Here is an 18,106-nt window from a genome sequence, read left to right as displayed (position 1 = left end):
TTATTGTGGTAAATACCTGCCCGGACGTTGCTTTTCCACAGCCATTTGAACGAGGTTCACTAGACTTCCTCTAGGTGGCAATGGAACCCCTCCCTTTCTTCAGACACATCTTTACACATCTGCCCTGCTAACTGAATTAAATCATTTATGGAGTGTAATGAGCCAGGACCCCCACATTTGGGAGGGGCGGTGGATGCGCAGAGGTAACACTATCAGTTCAGCCTCACTGTTATTCATGAATCCTTGCAGATTGGATTGTATTTAAGTCAGCAACTCCGAAATCTCATTTTAAACAGATGCTATATCTTTTCTGACTCCAGCCGCTGTACAAAACCCCACGCTAAGCACCCGACATGAAGAGGCAGCCATTATACAGCCATTAAAAATCTCAGGCCAGGCCAACCTGTATTCTAACTGAGCTGAGATGCTGCCTAGGACCCTAGGCCGCAGCCTCAGACTCTATCCATACGCTGCATTGCAGCACCACCTGGAGGGCCCAGCCAAGATTAGGGCCCCATTGTGCTGCCCATGAATCTAGTCAGAACAGCACTTTCCCCACAGAGTTTTCAGTCTAAACAAACAAGATGAACACAGAATGGGAGAGGAAGTGATTTGCCCAAGGTCACCCAGCAGCTCGGTGGCAAAGCTGAGAATAAAACCCAGGTCTTCTGATACCTCATCCAGTACCCTCACCACACAGATGGGGAGATGCCCGTCACCGTGACAGTGACCCTTCACATTGCTTATCCTGGGCAGGACTGCTGCACATTATGCTGTTTGTCAATCTCATTAACTGACGTGAAGCTGCCCTGTGGACAGCCTGGAAAAAAGCACAGACTACCGGCCATTATGAACATGCTTCACATACCACCCTCTGGATGTGATGCAAGGTGATTTTCATTTGCCTTCCTGATTCGGTTTCACTGGCCTGGAATATCATCTTGCCCTAGTGCTGTATCATTTGGAGAACTTCTTTGGGGTGTCATGAGCAAATTTGCTATTAGCTGGGACATTGTTCCTCACACAGCCACGGAACTGCCCCCGTATCAGTGTGGTGGTGGTTCCCACAGAACACCACCACTCCTCCTTGCTCAGCAAGGTGCCATCAGGTGCACATCACAGCATTACACTTAGCTTGGGTTTGATCTGAATGAGCGTATTAGGCTGCCTAATGCACAGTATTTCTACAATGGAACCCAATTCCCAGCAGAGGGTTTTACCAGAATAGTTCATTCTAATCAACTCTTGCAATCATGCTGCATTATTCATGGCTGCTAGTGGAAAGACTATCCATTTGCAGACAGTGCTTCTAAAGGACCTCAGGGAAGGGCTGCCAATGTGACAATCATCATTCAATCACAGATCTTCCCTGGCTTCTCTTCCATTTACTGGACTCTGCTCATTCCCTACGTCTAAACACCAAGACACCCAAATCTTGCTACTTCTATGCTCATGAAACAGGATGTGAACATGTCCACTGGCTACATCCAGCTAACCCTCACCTGCACAGATAGAGAGCTCATTAGTTGCTATAGGTATGGATGGGGTAAATGAGATTTCTCAGCAAATACAAGGAATGGGGACTCAGAACTGAGCAAAGAGCCTGACAAGCTCTCATCTCTGAGTATTTAGCTTTTTTCCACTTTGCCTTTAAATTCCAACCTAACCTTCCTCTGCTGAGGAAATTGCCAGACAGTAAATCTGCCTGTTGGCTCACCTTGTCTATCTGCTCTTTTGTAAAGGGGCACCATAAGTTTTGGCCTCTTTTTTATCCCAACTAGAGAGGCTTTATGTGATTGGAGAATAGTCGCCCTGGCAACTCCAGACAGCATGGCAAAGTGTACTTCTGAAGAAGATTTGGAGAGAGAGAGAGAGAGAGAGAGAGAGAGAAAGAAAGATGTCCATATGTTGGGCATGAAGAGGAGCATGCACTTGATCAACAGCCTAATGCTTCTAATTTAATTTCTGAAGAGCATTGTGTTTGGAACTTCCAGATTGTAATTAGCTTTTCAAAGGCTCTTGCTCCTTAGTAATGATGGTGGGGGAGCTGGCTCAGAATAGAAGCAGAAGGAAGCCTGCTGTCTTGGCTCCTTTCAGGAGCAGCACTGACTTGTTGGTAGAGTTCAAAAGAGCTCAGTTATCTTGGGAGGAGCAGTATAGAACTGGCAGAATGGCAACATCTCCCCTCTAGTGGTTGGGCCACTAGAGGGCAACAGTTTACTACTGCTACCACTTAAACACACCTTACAGGGTTAGACTCTCGGAGCTCAATCTATTTAGCATAATAAAGAGGAGGTTAATGGCTGCCTTGATTATGATCTATAAGTATCTACATGGGGAACAAATATTTAATAATGGGCTCTTCAATCTCGCAGACAGATTCAGACTGGAAGTAAGGCATGTGTTTCCCAAGTGCAAGTAATTATGCATGGAACAATTTACCAAGGCTTGTGGTGGATTCTCCATCACAGGCAATTTTAAAATCCAGAGTGGGTGTTTTTCTGAGAGCTCTGCTCTCAGAAGGATTGTGGGTCAGGTCTCTGGCCTCTGCGGTATGGGGGAGTCAGACAGAAGGTCAATGGTTCATGCTGGCCTTGGACTCTGAATGAAGCTGCTTCTCTAGCTGAAGCAGTGAGAAGTCTGGTGCAGCTCTGAAGTTCCTGGTTTCCAGCCCTGCTGACAATCCATGCCAGGGGAGGAAGGCGATATGATATGAAGAGGATTCTGGTGGTTGAAAAACAGAGTTGCAACAATGACATGTGTTGGGTCCTACAGAGAATTAGAGACATTTCTGGATCCACTACATCCTTATTGTACAGTAATGTGTGAAACTGGAGCATACTAAATAACTCACAACTGAGAAGATGCTTTGCAAATTAAGAGACCCAGGGAGCTGATGCAGACCTCCAAACATTATTCTTTCCAGCCCAGCTTGCTCTGCCAAAAGCATGCATTCTTTCCTTAGCATTGCAGGGGTTGGCTGGTGGGCCATCTGCCCCTATGCATCAAGCTAAGTGTCACAAGTGGGGAAGCTGGCTACAAACAGAGCTACTGGGATGCGTTCGTCAGACACTCAGACTCATTTGTAACCTCACCTAACCAATGCTTCTTTCGAGAAGAGACTTGAGCCAGCAGAGCTAAACAAGGCAGAAGAACAGGTACCAGAGCCATTGCCTCCTATGACACCAGTATCCCCAAGACTTGGAACCTGGCATTCAGAGGAGGCAGAGGCTGCAAGTCCACATCCAAACCATAAAACAGTATAGTATAAGTAAATCACCAAATCTGCAGAGGCTAGTTTAAAAGCGGGTGTGGACCCAACAGCCAGCCTCACATATTGGTAGTTCCTAGATGTAATTGAGACAGTGAGCACATCTGCTTCCCCGTTAGTACAATAGGGACCCATCTCCCAGGGATGCTGTGAGGCTTAATAAAGTTATTGTCTGCAAAGTGCTGAGAATCCATGATGTGAAGGGTGCGCTAAAAAGAAAATCGCTGTTCTGAGTGTTTCCATTGGCTTTTGGAATGCTGCTCTGGGCCAACGAACCTGGAAAGCTTTTCCTCGGGCTGACCTTCCCCTAGACTGTGAGCTCCTTGAAGCAGGGACCATGTCTGGAGTGTTTGGAAAGTGTCCAGCACCTAGGAAGTACATCCCTGAGCAATAAAGCAGGGCCCCAAATAGCTGGCATATCCCCAAGGTACAGACTGACAAGAGTCTCCAAGGACTGATTTTGCCAAACTTTGAAGTTTGGCTTCCAGAAACTGCGTGTATTCCTCTTCCTTTGGATGGATGCATCCTAAGACATCACTAACTTAAAATCCTGTTGTCCCTAAAGACCACATATAAGGGAAAGCCACAGCCTGAGTTTTTCCTCTTCTGAATGCAGACAGCAGGCGAAGTGATGTGAGTGTCCATTGCTTCTAAAAATCAGTGACTGATATTTGTTCGAGTGATGGAGAAACTTGTGTGTCTGAATACAAGCAGCAGCCAGCTGGAGAACATCTGAGGATATTTCTGTGGAAAAGACCAAGACTCAAATTCTTAGTGTGGACAGGGAAGCTCTGATGGGAATGCCAATTCCAGCTGTTCCAGTGCAGAACTGGGGTTTGTTCTGAAATGCAGTGATCCTATTTAATGTGTGTCTCCTGATGAGAGGCTCCAAGCCCACCTGGACTAGCAGGGTGCAGAGGGAACTCTGCACAAATATCTCTGGGTTTCCAAAGCATGGTGGGATGCTACACACTCTGGGGTGGTTGCTTTCGTCTCGGGGTTGCTGTGTTTGTGGCGTCCTTCCATTGTATGTATCTGAGCTGAAGAAGTTTGTTTTTCACTCTGAAGAGCAGTGGTATGTCATGAGAGAACAGCAAGCATGGGCATAGAAGTGTCTTATGTGAGACTATAATAAACTGACTTTGATGCCCAAGACAGGGCGATGACTTCTCCAGATCCAAAGGGAGTGAACAGACCCAGCCAAAGTGATGCTTTCACCTCAGTTTGATGGAGTTGATGCAGGTAGAGATTTCTGAGATTCTGTACAGCTTTTCTGTTCCCTTTAAGTACATGCAGGACTAGATTCTGGCACCTTCACTCATACTGTGTAGCTCCTGACTCCACAAGATGCATTATTGATTTTAGGGGTACCTTCAGCCCTGGGTATCGTGAGCAGCCCTTAGCTGTGAAGAGAGCACAGGACACAGGCAAACACCATTCAGGAAAACATATTACTTTATTTTGAGAATATTTGCAACCTTCAGCCTCTCAGTTGAGCAGTTTGGAGGAGCTTGCTGTGAGACACAGAAAAGTGTATTTGTGGGCAACAGTCACAGGAAGGGATTATTAGAAATGATGTCAAAGCCAAGGGATGTTGGCCACTCCATGCTCGGATTCTAAAAACAGTCTATAAATTACTGCCAATGTCCTTTCTCAACAGCACTGCACGCTGCACAGCTCACACTACATCCTGTGAGCAACAGGATTTCACCACTGTATGTGAATGTTTAGGGTTAATAAATGCCTACAGAATGTGAATTTACTGCCTCCGTTACATAGTTTCTTTGCAGTACTTGTGGAAACACCTGATGCAAGACAGGATATTTTCTGGAAGAGATGTGAAAATGAAAGGCCCTTTATTTTTGGCCTTTGTTGGCTCATGAATTCCTAGTTTACAGGGTTTGCTTCAGAGAACACAAACTGTCCAATATAGGGCATCTGTTAAGACTCCCCAAAAAGCCCATTTCCTTCTTCCAGGGGGGGAGGGGGGGTTGACTGCAGGCCCAGAACAGCATGCAAAGAATGAACAGAATGAGAGGAATGTTTTTCTGAACACCAGGAGGCCTTCCTTGGAAGAGTCACTTTGATTTAGCATTTGAGATTGCACCAACCCCCCGATCCTCACAGAGGGCAAAATTCACCCTGTGCTGAGGGCCAAAACAAGGCTTCTACACTGCTTCTTAGGTGGTTAGTCAGCATTTGGCTGTCCCTCAATGCCAGCATACATTTCACCCTGGAGAAAGTGCCCTGCACAACCAGCTTCTCTTCTTCTTGCACAGTTTTTATAACACCATCTTTCTCCATGTCCTGATTTGGATCTTCATAAGGAAGAGACGAGATTTTCTGCATCTGGATAGAAGGTAACCTGCAACCTCTCTTCTCAATCATGTAGAATGAGTTGTTGGAAGGATAGCATTTACGCAGCCTCACTTGGATAGCTCACATTAACCAGAGCAACTCAGTTTAACTTTCCTAATTTAAAGGCCTTGGCTACACTCACACTTTACAGCGCTGCAACTGGGGTGTGAAAAAACACCCCCCTGGGCGCTGCAAGTTACAGCGCTGTAAAGCGTCAGTGTAATCAGGGCAGCAGCGCTGGGAGCGCGGCTCCCAGTGCTGCGCGCTACACCCATAAGGGATGTGGTTTACATGCAGCGCTGGGAGAGCTCTCTCCCAGCGCTGCTGCTCTGATTACACTCACACTTCAAAGCGCTGCCGCGGCAGCGCTCCCGCAGCGCTGCCGGGGCAGCGCTTTGAAATTCCAGATGTAGCCATACCCTCAGTGTGCTAACAGCAAGTTGCAATTAAAGCTGACTTAATACTGTGCTTTTTCAGACAAAAATCAGACACATTAATGTGCGCCTTCACATTAACACCTTTCATATCACTGGAAAAGCTGGCACTGTTTGTGGTAAGAGACTAAATGAGACAAATTGATAGCGTCACATTGAATTGCAAATTGTGAAAGCATCAGTTTCTCATTCACTCGGAATTCGGTGCTAGGATGCTGGCCTTGATGGCTCACTGCCCCTATCGATACCTGCTCAGTGAGACCTGACACCCTGGGGGGGAGGGAGCGGGAGCGGGCTTGGAAAGAATTATCGGGTCTGATGATCTTATTGCTGAAGAAGCAAAATGAAACTAAAGAGGAATTATTTCTGTTTCCATACATACAGACAGACATACTTTCCTTAGGACGCTGAAAATCATCTCCTTTGTTGTAGCAAGGCCCATCCCTGCCTCTCACTTTCCCTATAAGAAAACTATGGTTACCTACCATCTTGTAACTGTTATTCTTTGAGATGTGTTGCTCATGTCTATTCCAATAGGTGTGCGCACACCACATGCATAATCATCAGAAGGTTTTACCCTAGTGGCATAGGGGCCGACTCCATGGGTGGTCCGGGGCTGGAGCACCCCCAGAGAAAAATTAGTGGGTGGCAACCAAGTTCCCCTCACTCCACCTCCTCCTCCCCCCCCGAGCACACTGCATCTCCACTCCTCCACCTACCTCCCAGTGCTTCCCTCAGATCACCAGCAAGCAGCTGTTTGGTGGCATGCTGGGAGCGGGGGGGAGGAGGTGGGGAAGAGGTGGGGCCGGGGATTTGGGGAGGGGTTGGAATGGGGGCATGGCAGGAGTGGGGCCACATAGATGACTTCATGGCAGTGTGTATAGGACACTGCTGACCCGCCGCCTGCTCAGTTCCTTCTTGCTGGAATACTCTGACAGAGGGAGATGGGCAGGATTTGGAATGGAAATGAGCAACACATCTCAAACAGCAACAGTTACGAGATGGTAAGTAACCATTTTTTCTTTGAGTGTTTGTTCATGTCTATTCCAATAGGTGACTCCCAAGCAGTTTCCATGGAGGAGGGGTCGGAGTTCACTGAGGTGCTGATTGCAGGACTGCCCTGCCAAAGACTGCATCATTCCTCGCTTGTTGGGTGACGGTATAGCGCGATGTGAAGGTATGGATGGAAGACCACGTTGCTGCCTTGCTTATGTCCTGAATAGAGACTTGTGCAAGGAATGCAGCAGAAGAAGCCTGCACTCTTGTGGAGTGTGCCATCAATGCTGGGGCTGGAATCTTAGCATGTTCTGATGCAGGACGTGATCCATGATGAGATGCACTGGGACAGTATGGGAAGCCCTTTCATCCTTTCGGCGATTGTAATAAAGAGTTGTTGTGACTTACGAAATGGCTTTGTGGGTTCAGTATAGAAGGCTAGGGCACACCTGAACTCTAGAGAATGGATCACTTACTCTCTGTTGCTGGCAAGAGGTTTAGGAAAGAATACTGGTAGAAATATGTCCTGGTTTACATGAAAGTGTGAGACTATCTTGGGTAGGAACGCTGGGTGAGGGTGTAGCTGCACCTTGTGTTTATAAAAAAACATGTAGGGGGGCTCGGATGTCAGTGCTCTGAGTTCAGAGACCCTTCTGGCCGAGGTCACGGCCACGAGAAAAAACACCTTCCAGGACAGGTAGGATAGAGAGCAGGTCGCCATAGGCTCAAAGGGGGCCCCCCATAAGTCTAAAGAGAACAGGTTGAGATCCCACTGGGGAATGGGCTGCCGCAACTGCAGATAAAGCCTATCTAAGCCCTTGAGAAACCAATCAAAAATGGGATGTCCAAAGACCAAACTAACTACCATGCTTGGATGGAAGGCTGAGATGGCAGCCAGGTGCACCTTAACAGATGATTTCGCCAACCCCTGTTGTTTCAGGTACAGAAGGTAGTCTGGCACAAGGGGAATAGGGGCTTGCTGCAGGGAGGTACCTTTCTGTAGGGACCAAATGAAGAAACACTTCCACTTCACCAGTACGTTGTGCAAGTGGAGGGCTTCTTGCTCCCCAACAGAACTTCCCTAACACTGCAGTTCAAATGGGTTCAGCTAGGGAGTTTCTATGCCAGGAAGTTGAGGGACTCCAGGCTGGGGTGCTGTAATTGATCGTGGTCTGGCGTGATGAGGTCTGGGAGCACAGGAAGGGCTACCAGCTTGTCTACTGATACTGTATGTTCAGCAATGTGGTGAACCAGTGCACCACCGTGGGCCTGAGAGCTATGAGGGTCACTGAAGCCCTGTCCTGCTGGACCTTGAGGAGGACCTTGTGTAGGAGAGGGAAGGGCGGAATGCCTAGAACAGGTGACCAATCCTCAGGAGGTGAAAGGCGTCCGCTATGGAGCCGTGGTTGTGGTTCTGAAAAGAGCAGAACACCTGGCACTTTCTGTTGCTCCACACGGCAAACAGGTCCAGGTGGGGATAGCCCCACCTTCGGGGGATGGAAAGGGCATTCCCCGTGCTCAATCACTTGGGATGAAGAACGTGAGTGGATGTTACCAGGCAACAACAGAACTTCATCCACCCTCCAAGTGGCTGTCCTTTGGCCCATTTTTAGCCATTGTCATTTTAATTATGACCCCGATGATCATAATGGGCCATCAAGTTTCCAGTAGGTTGTTGCGCTGTAAGGAGCCTAAGCAGGTCCAGCTGGAGCTGCCTTAGAGAAGATGCTGCTCTGGGGGGCTTGGTTTTTTATTTAAAAAATAAATGCTAACAGGGTGAAGGAGCTTCTTTAATTCCCAAAGGCAGGGAATGCAGAGACAAGAGCCTCATCTCTTCCCCAGACCCCCCCCATATATATGTGTGAGGGTATTTAAAGAGTGGTCGTGGAGTAACCTGGCAAACAGGAGCTCAAACATGAAGCACTTCAGCCCTTAGTTTTCAGTTTTATGGATTTCAAGGCCATAAGCCAGACTGATAACTCTGGTAATTTTCCTCGTGTAGGCTCTAGGCTCCTTGCCTTTATGTTGCACCATATTGTACATTCATCACCAGGAATCAACCTTATATAACACTGTACCAGACCTTCCTAGAAGGCAGAGCTAGCTACTGGAATGGGGCTTGAGTCAGTCTAACAAAAGAGAAGAAATAGGTTCAGATGCCACTCCAGGTAAGAGAATTGATGGAACATACCTAGACTTGCATTGGTACAAGACATTTGGAGTAGAACTAAAATACAAAAATCAATGTGGCACACATTAAATGGATTAAAAACTGAACAGACATATAAGTACATTATTACATGGGTGTGTTTTAGCAGGATCCCTCAGGGACTGGATCTCGGCCCTATACTATTTAACATTGATAACAATGACCTGGAAGAAAACACAAACACTCTTTGAAAGTTTGCAGATGGCAAAGACTGAGGATGTTGAAAATAACAAAAAGGTGAAGTCACTGATACAGAATGATCCGCATTGCTTGGGAAACTGACCAAAAGCAAATTATATGCATTTCAATACAGCCGAATGTAAAGCCATACCTCACAGAACAAAGAATGCAGACCATACTTACAGGATGGATGACTATCCTGGGAAGCAGGGACTCAAAGAGACTAAGGCTCATGGTGGATAATCAGCTGAACATGAGCTTCCAGTGCAGTACTGTGGCTGAAAGGTCTAAGGTGATTCTTGGATGTATAAATAGTGGAGTACTAAGTAGGAACAGGGAGGCTATATTCTCTCTGTATTTGGCGCTGGCGTGATCATTACTGGAATGCTGTGTTCAGCTGTGATAGCCACAATTCAAGACAGATGTTGAAAAATTGCAGAGTTCAAGAGAGCCTACAAGACTACAGTAGGGTTGGAAAGCATGCCTGATAGTGAAAGGAGCTCACCAGGTTAAGGATGACTGGAACACTGTCTACAGGTATCTACATGGATAGCAGACATTTGAGAATAGAGGGTTCCTTAATGTAGTAGATGAAGGTATCACAAGATCCAGTGGATGGAGATTGAAGCTAAACAAATTCAGACTGGAAATATGGTGCAAATGTTTACCAGTAAGAGTAATTAACCATTGGAACAATGTACCAAGGGTTGTGGTGGATTCACTATCACTGGAAGTCTATATACCAAGATGAGATGGTTTTCTAACAGAACTGTTCCCATCAGGGAGTCCTCTGGCCTGTGTAATACAAGTGGTCACACTCGGTATCACATTCGCCCCTTTGAGTGAGGGTTCAGAACAGACAGTGAGAAGAACCCAGTCGAACGAAGAGAAGGCACACAATCCCCCCACAACAGTGTGATGGGCAGGGTTCACTCCAATGCAAGCCCACTGCAGCATGCGGGAAACGCTGATCTGTGACATGGGCCCAGAGCATTCAGAAGCCACTTGTTGTTGAATGTGAATTAATTCATTAACAGGATGAAGAGCTGAATTCAGAATGGACATTACTCTGGAAGGCTCTTTCAAAACAATTTGGTTTTGGCGCAGTGATGGGGGTGGCAGAACTCCAGGCAAAGGCTCCAAGCAAAGAATTTTGCCTTGGTTTAGAAAGTACTCAAGAGTCTGCAGTATGTGTACGAGTCAGACAAATCTTGCAACCTGACAGCCTGGCATTCTAACAATCTGCATCCAGCCAGCCATTTGCCTGGAACAAAAACAAACCTTTTTTGTAATAAAAGCTAATTTCTAAACTCAAATATTTTTGTTCCAGGATCAAGGTCTGAAGTGAGGGACACAGCTCTAATTGGTGTATGTTAAATGTTTTATTCTGGAAGAAAAGATAACATTGAAGGAGAAAGTAGTTGATCATTAACCTGACAGAATTTGGTTGAATGAATGATAAAACTGATACACCCAGGAGTTTCACTAAGCTAGCCTATTATTCTCCCTCCCCCCCCCCCTTCTATAATTTTGCAGTGAAATGGCACTATATTATGATGCCTGGCATAATGGAATGTGTATCAATGTGCCCCTGCCATGTATTTCCCCTTTCTAATTCTGAATATTTTGAACAGACATAAAAAGTAGCCTGACTCCTATCCTACAGCTCCGAGCCACAGCTTAGGTGAACCCCTCTGCCTCCCAAGCAATACGCAAGTCCCTTCACAGTGCAACACTTACTTCTCTTCGTTACAACCAATGCACTTGTCTTTTCCTTTGTTGCTGCTTATACAGAAATGAAGTGACATGTAATGCCCAATGAAGACCATTAGGAAAATTATATGCTGTACAGTCAAGCTATGCCAGCTACTACTATATCTTCCCTTGCCAAGCATGTGACATTTGTTTCCTCTGCTCCAGGAATACAGAGCAGAGACAGGAAAAGACAATACAGAATGTGGGCACTTCAACTTAGGGAGCTGACTGCATCCCAAAAGTTTGGATTTGTGGCTGTCTAATGTGATAACCAAGGCAGAGCTCCTACCTAATTGTTTCACTCCATTGGCGTAGCCAGTAGGGTGACCAGACAGCAAGTGTAAAAAATTGGGACAGGGGTGGGGGTAATAGGAGCCTATATAAGAAAAAGACCCAAAAATCAGGACTGTCCCTATAAAATCAGGACATCTGGTCACCCTAGTAGTCAGAGCAAAACCCAGCCTTCCCTCAAGCAAGAGATGACTTTGGAGGGTGCAGCTGGGCAAAACTTTCAATCAGAAAACACAGATTCAGGTCGACCAAAACAATTTGTGAATTTGGGTCTATTTCAGGAAACAGTTTTGGAAGTAAATTAAAAAAAAAAACGAGAATGTCAAAAAAGGTTCATTTTGGCATTTCCAAACCAAAAAACTTGTTGAATTTTCATTTTGGACAGATGTTTTATTTTAAGATTTCCTCAATTTTATTTAAAAAACATTTTAACACATTATAAAAAGCTTGAAATCTAAATGAAAAATTTCATTTTGGGCTCAACCAAAACATTCCCATCAATATGACAAAACTTTTTTCCAACATTTCTGTTCACTGAACACTTTGAAACATGTCCACTTTGAAACAAGTTTTTCCCCCCAGTGTTTCAGACCCCACCCAAACCAAATACTCAACTAACCGCACAACCTTGCTGGAGGGTTTCTTAGTGGGTCACATTTATGGCAGGGGTTTTGTGAGGATAAATACGTTAGTGATGATGATTGTTTTAAGATCTACTGAAGAAAAGTGCTCTAAGAGCTAGGTACTGTTATGGCAAGGCCCCCCCAAAAAAACCAAAAACAAAAAAAATTGCCAAAAGACTGTGGCAGAAAATGTGTTAGGAGTTTTTTGTTACCGATTTTCACCTCATTAGTCTGGGCTTCTCCACTCTGGATTTTCCTCCTCTGCTCTCAGTACAGTCACCCTGGAGGCTGTGGCTCACCTGCATGTACCATACCTATCGACTGCCCTCTATTATGCTATAGGCACTGGTGAGGTGTGAGATCTTGTAGGCCTGATCGGTGCTGGACTAGGTCCCATGCCATAGTCTGTCATTTGCCTGCACAGGACAATGCACCTCTGATGCGACAGAAAGAGAGACATCAAGGCAGCAGCGTATTATCCCCTAGGCCAACAAGGCCTAGGCCTAGGCCAACAAGGCCTAGGCCTAGGCCAACAAGGCCTAGGCCTAGGCCAACAAGGCCTAGGCCTAGGCCAACAAGGCCTAGGCCTAGGCCAACAAGGCCTAGGCCTAGGCCTAAGGTGGCAAATTTGCTCGCCCTCTCCCTCCCCAACTCTGCCCCTTCCCCAAATCCCCAGCCCGCCTCCTCCCCCAGGCACGCCGCACTTCCCTCCTTCCACCTCTTTCCTAGGCTTGCTGCGTGAAAGTGCTGGGAGGGAGGGAGCAGAAGCGAGTAGCAGCGCACTCTGGGGATAGCAGAGGTGAGCTGGGGTCGGCAGGCACGGGGAGTAACTCTTGGGGGTGGGGGGCAGGGAACCGCTCCCTGCCCCAGCTCACCTCCACTCCACCTCCGTCATCCCCCAAGCGCGCCACAACTCCTCTTCTCTCCCCCTCCCTCCCAGGCTTGCCGCGAGGGAGTGGAGGTGAGCTGGCACACGGGGGAGTGGTAATTTTTTGAGGGTCTAGGGGCGACAGATTTGTTAATCCGCCACTGCATCAAGGTGATTGGGGTAGTAATTCATTCCCAGCGTCTTTCACTCCTAGGAAATACAGATTGACTTTGGCTCAACCCACATTGTTATACTGTGTTTTGGCTCTTTAATGTCACAAAGATTCCTGATTTCAGGCCAGCTGGGAAGGAAACAAACGCTCGTGTTTCAAAACGCTGAGACTGTCAAGCTCTTGGGTTGCCATCGTGCATGGTGGCAGACATTCAATAAATCACTCAGTCCTTCTTATGCTGTGGAATTGAAATCTAACCTAAAACCCCAGAAACTTTAATCCAGCTTTCTTTGGACCTACCCGAATATTAGCCTTCCAATTGGTTTTCTTTGGTCTCACCTACAGACGCCAGACAAACAATAATACTCAATGCAATGTACCGTGCCTGCAGGAAGGACTTCCCCTTCCCATAAAATGCTTCTTCCTTGGGAGGAGACAAAGAGCAAAGTCTAGAAACAGCTCCTAAGTATTTAAAACAGCCAAACCAACTGAAAGATTTGGAATTAGGGTTGTCCTGTAGTCCCCTGGAATTAATTAAAGATTGTGTCATGTGATGAAACCTCCAGGAATAGGTCCAGCTACAACTGGCAACTATTTGGAATGCACAGAACAATCTTGTTTGTCTAATCGAAGCAAACATTCATCCTGAATATAAAGGTGAAGGAATGACAGCTGTTACCAAGGCACGACAAACGTATCATACAAACCATTTTAAAATGTCTCTGGCCTGGTCTACACTACGCATTTAAACCGAATTTAGCAGCGTTAAACCGATTTAACCCTGCACCCGTCCACACAATGAAGCCCTTTATATCGATATAAAGGGCTCTTTAAACCGATTTCTGTACTCCTCCCCGATGAGGGGAGTAGCCCTGAAATCGGTATTGCCATGTCGGATTAGGGTTACTGTGGCTGCAAATCGACGGTATTGGCCTCCGGATAGTATCCCACAGTGCACCATTGTAACCACTCTGGAAAGCAATCTGAACTCAGATGCACTGGCCAGGTAGACAGGAAAAGCCCCGCGAACTTTTGAATTTCATTTCCTGTTTGCCCAGCGTGGAGCTCTGATCAGCATGGGTGGCGATGCAGTCCCAAATCCAAAAAGAGCTCCAGCATGGACCGTACGGGAGATACTGGATCTGATCGCTGTATGGGGAGACAAATCTGTTCTATCGGAGCTCCGTTACAGAAGATGAAATGCCAAAGCATTTGAAAAAATCTCCAGGCTATGATACAGAGTCCACAGCACAGTGCTGTGTGACAAGCGTAACAGAAAGCCAAAGAATCAAATGGACGCTTATGGAGGGGGGGAGGGGGTACTGAGGACTTCAGCTATTCCACAGTCCCCGCAGTCTCCGAAAAGCATTTGCATTCTTGGCTGAGCTCCCAATGCCTGAAGGGTCAAAAACATTTTCCCGAGTGTTTCAGGGTATATGTCGTCAATTTACACCCTTCCCCCTACCCCTGAAAGAAAAGGGAAAAAAATGTTTCTCGCCTTTTTTCAATGTCACCCTATGTCTACTGCATGCTGCTGGTAGATGGGGTGCTGCAGCGCTGAATACCAGCATCCCCTTCCCGGTGGCAGACGGTATAATATGACTGCTATCCATCGTCATCATCAGCCCGTGAGTGCTCCTGGCTGGCCTCGGTGAGGTCGGCTGGGGGTGCCTGGGTAAAAATGGGAATGACTCCCAGTCATTCTTGGCAGATGGTACAGAACGGCTGGTAACCGTCCTCATCATAGCAACTGGAGGCTGAGCTCTATCAGCCCCCCCCTTTCATGTCTAAAGAAAAGATTCTGTACTGCCTGGACTATCATAGCAGCGGGAGGCTGCACTCCTCCCCAACCCCACCGTTTAATGTCCTGCCTGGACTATCATAGCAGCTGGAGGCTTCCTCCCCTCATTTTATCTCACTAAAAAGTCAGTGTTTCTTATTCTTGCATTCTTTATTACTTCATCACACAAATGGGGGAACACTGCCACAGTAGCCCAGGAGGGTTGGGGGAGGAGGGAAGCAACAGGGGCGGTTGTTGCAGGAGCACCCCCTAGAATGGCATGCAGCTCATCATTTCTGTGGGATCTCTGGGGCTCTGACACGGAGCGGCTGTGCTCTCTGGTTCTTTAGTACACTTGTCCCATATTCTAGGCAGGACTGACTCTATTTTTAGACAAAACATAAAGAAGGGAATGACCTGGAGAGTCATTCTCATTTTTGTCCATGAGCCTCCGGCCGACCTCAGCGAGGCCAGCCAGGAGCACCCATGACAGCAGCAGACGGTACAAAACGACTGATAACCGTCATCTCATCGCCAATTTACAATGGCAGACGGTGCAATAGGGATGGTAACCGTCTCTGCTATCTTGCAAAGGCAAATGAATGCTACTGTGTACCACTGCAGTACCGCGTCTGTCAGCAGCATCCAGTACACATATGGTGACAGTGACAAGGCAAAACGGGCTCCATGGTTGCCATGCTATGGCATCTGCCAGGGCAATCCAGGGAAAAAGGGTGCGTAATGATTGTCTGCTGTTGCTTTCACGGAGGAAGGATTGAGTGACGACATTTACCCAGCATCCCCCTCGACACTGTTTTTGCATTGGGATCTCAACCCAGAATTCCAATGGGCGGAGGAGACTGCGGGAACTATGGGATAGCTACGGGATAGCTACCCACAGTGCAACGCTCCGGAAATCGACGCTAGCCTCGGTACATGGACACACAATGCCGAATTAATGTGCTTAGTGTGGCCGCGTGCACTCGACTTTATACAATCTGTTTTACAAAACCGGTTTATGTAAAATCGGAATAATCCCATAGTGTAGAAATACCCTCTAATACACAGGCCATTTGCGCCACGTTCTATTCCTCCATTGGTCAGGGCAAATGCTTCTGTTCTGCATAGGGATGCTTAGAGCCTAGAGAAGAAAACCATTGTAGACAAGTGACAAAGTCAATAGGCAAAGCTTTTAATAGAAACCAAAGGTTTTGTTTATCTAAGAATATTAAGGACCCAGATTCCCCTCAGGTTACAGCACACAAGCCAGTAAACTTTTAAGTTCTTAATACAGTTGAGTGGGGAGGGGAGGGAATGACAGAAACCTTCATGTGGCATAATTGGCTCAGCTGCTAGACGAACATGACAGCCTTGGCCTTGTGCTGCTGCTCAGAGAGGCTATAGCTATGCTGAGCTTGACAGGGCCTGCAGGAGGGCCTGCCTTTGAGGGGCAGCAGGACAGTAGCGTTGCTATGGAGTTCTGGGACCATTACATGCTTCCAGCTCGACTTCTGCATAGGCCAGACACGAGCAATTTGCCCCGGGCCCCGTAGGGGGCCCCGCAAGAATATAGTATTCTATATTCTTGTATAGTATACTAATGCAAGAATATAGTATTAGAAAGGCAAAGGCAGAAAATGAGCTCAAACTAGCTATGGGAATAAAGGGAAACAAAAAGACTTTTTATCAATATATTAGAAGCAAGAGGAAGACCAAGGACAGGGTAGGCCCACTGCTCAGTGAGGAGGGGGAAACAGTAATGGGAGACTTGGAAATGGCAGAGATGCTTAATGACTTCTTTGTTTCAGTCTTCACTGAAAAGTCTGAAGGAATGTCTAATAGAGTGAATGCTTACGGGAAGAGGGTAGGTTTAGAAGATAAAATAAAAAAAGAGCAAGTAAAAAATCACTTAGAAAAGTTAGATGCCTGCAAGTCACCAGGGCCTGATGAAATGCATCCTAGAATACTCAAGGAGTTAATAGAGGAAGTATCTGAGCCTCTAGCTATTATCTTTGGGAAATCATGGGAGACGGGGGAGATTCCAGAAGACTGGAAAAGGGCAAATATAATGCCCATCTATAAAAAGGGAAATAAAAACAACCCAGGAAACTACAGACCAATTAGTTTAACTTCTGTGCCAGGGAAGATAATGGAGCAAGTTATTAAAGAAATCATCTGCAAACACTTGGAAGGTGGTAAGGTGATAGGGAATAGCCAGCATGGATTTGTAAAGAACAAATCGTGTCAAACTAATCTGATAGCATTCTTTGATAGGATAACGAGCCTTGAGGATAAGGGAGAAGCGGTGGATGTGATATACCTAAACTTTAGTAAGGCATTTGATACGGTCTCGCATGATATTCTTATAGATAAACTAGGAAAGAACAATTTAGATGGGGCTACTATAAGGTGGGTGCATAACTGGCTGGATAACCATACTCAGAGAGTAGTTATTAATGGCTCCCAATCCTGCTGGAAAGGTATAACAAGTGGGGTTCCGCAGGGGTCTGTTTTGGGACCGGCTCTGTTCAATATCTTCATCAACGATTTAGATGTTGGCATAGAAAGTATGCTTATTAAGTTTGCGGACGATACCAAACTGGGAGGGATTGCAACTGCTTTGGAGGACAGGGTCAAAATTCAAAAAGATCTGGACAAATTGGAGAAATGGTCTGAGGTAAACAGGATGAAGTTCAATAAAGATAAATGCAAAGTGCTCCACTTAGGAAGGAACAATCAGTTTCACACATACAGAATGGGAAGAGACTGTCTAGGAAGGACTATGGCAGAAAGAGATCTAGGGGTCATAGCGGACCACAAGCTTAATATGAGTCAACAGTGTGATACTGTTGCAAAAAAAGCAAACGTGATTCTGGGATGCATTAACAGGTGTGTTGTAAACAAGACACGAGAAGTCATTCTTCCACTTTACTCTGCGCTGGTTAGGCCTCAACTGGAGTATTGTGTCCAGTTCTGGGCACAGCATTTCAAGAAAGATGTGGAGAAATTGGAGAGGATCCAGAGAAGAGCAACAAGAATGATTAGAGGTCTTGAGAACATGACCTGTGAAGGAAGGCTGAAGGAATTGGGTTTGTATAGTTTGGAAAAGAGAAGACTGAGAGGGGACATGATAGCAGTTTTCAGGTATCTAAAAGGGTGTCATCAGGAG

General features: G+C 46.4%; 1 protein-coding gene across 5 annotated transcripts in view; it reads right to left on the bottom strand.

Moving 5' to 3' along the window:
• The window catches only part of SYT6 (synaptotagmin 6), a 97,249-nt gene that overhangs the window by 13,234 nt on the left and 65,909 nt on the right, over positions 1-18,106 (bottom strand). The gene's annotated exons all lie outside the window — the stretch shown is intronic.

Source organism: Gopherus flavomarginatus, chromosome 5 (assembly GCF_025201925.1).
Source record: "Gopherus flavomarginatus isolate rGopFla2 chromosome 5, rGopFla2.mat.asm, whole genome shotgun sequence".
NCBI classification, from domain to species: Eukaryota; Metazoa; Chordata; order Testudines; family Testudinidae; genus Gopherus; species Gopherus flavomarginatus.
The sequence above is the reverse complement of the archived record's forward strand: the minus strand, read 5'-3'. Positions and strand labels throughout refer to the sequence as shown.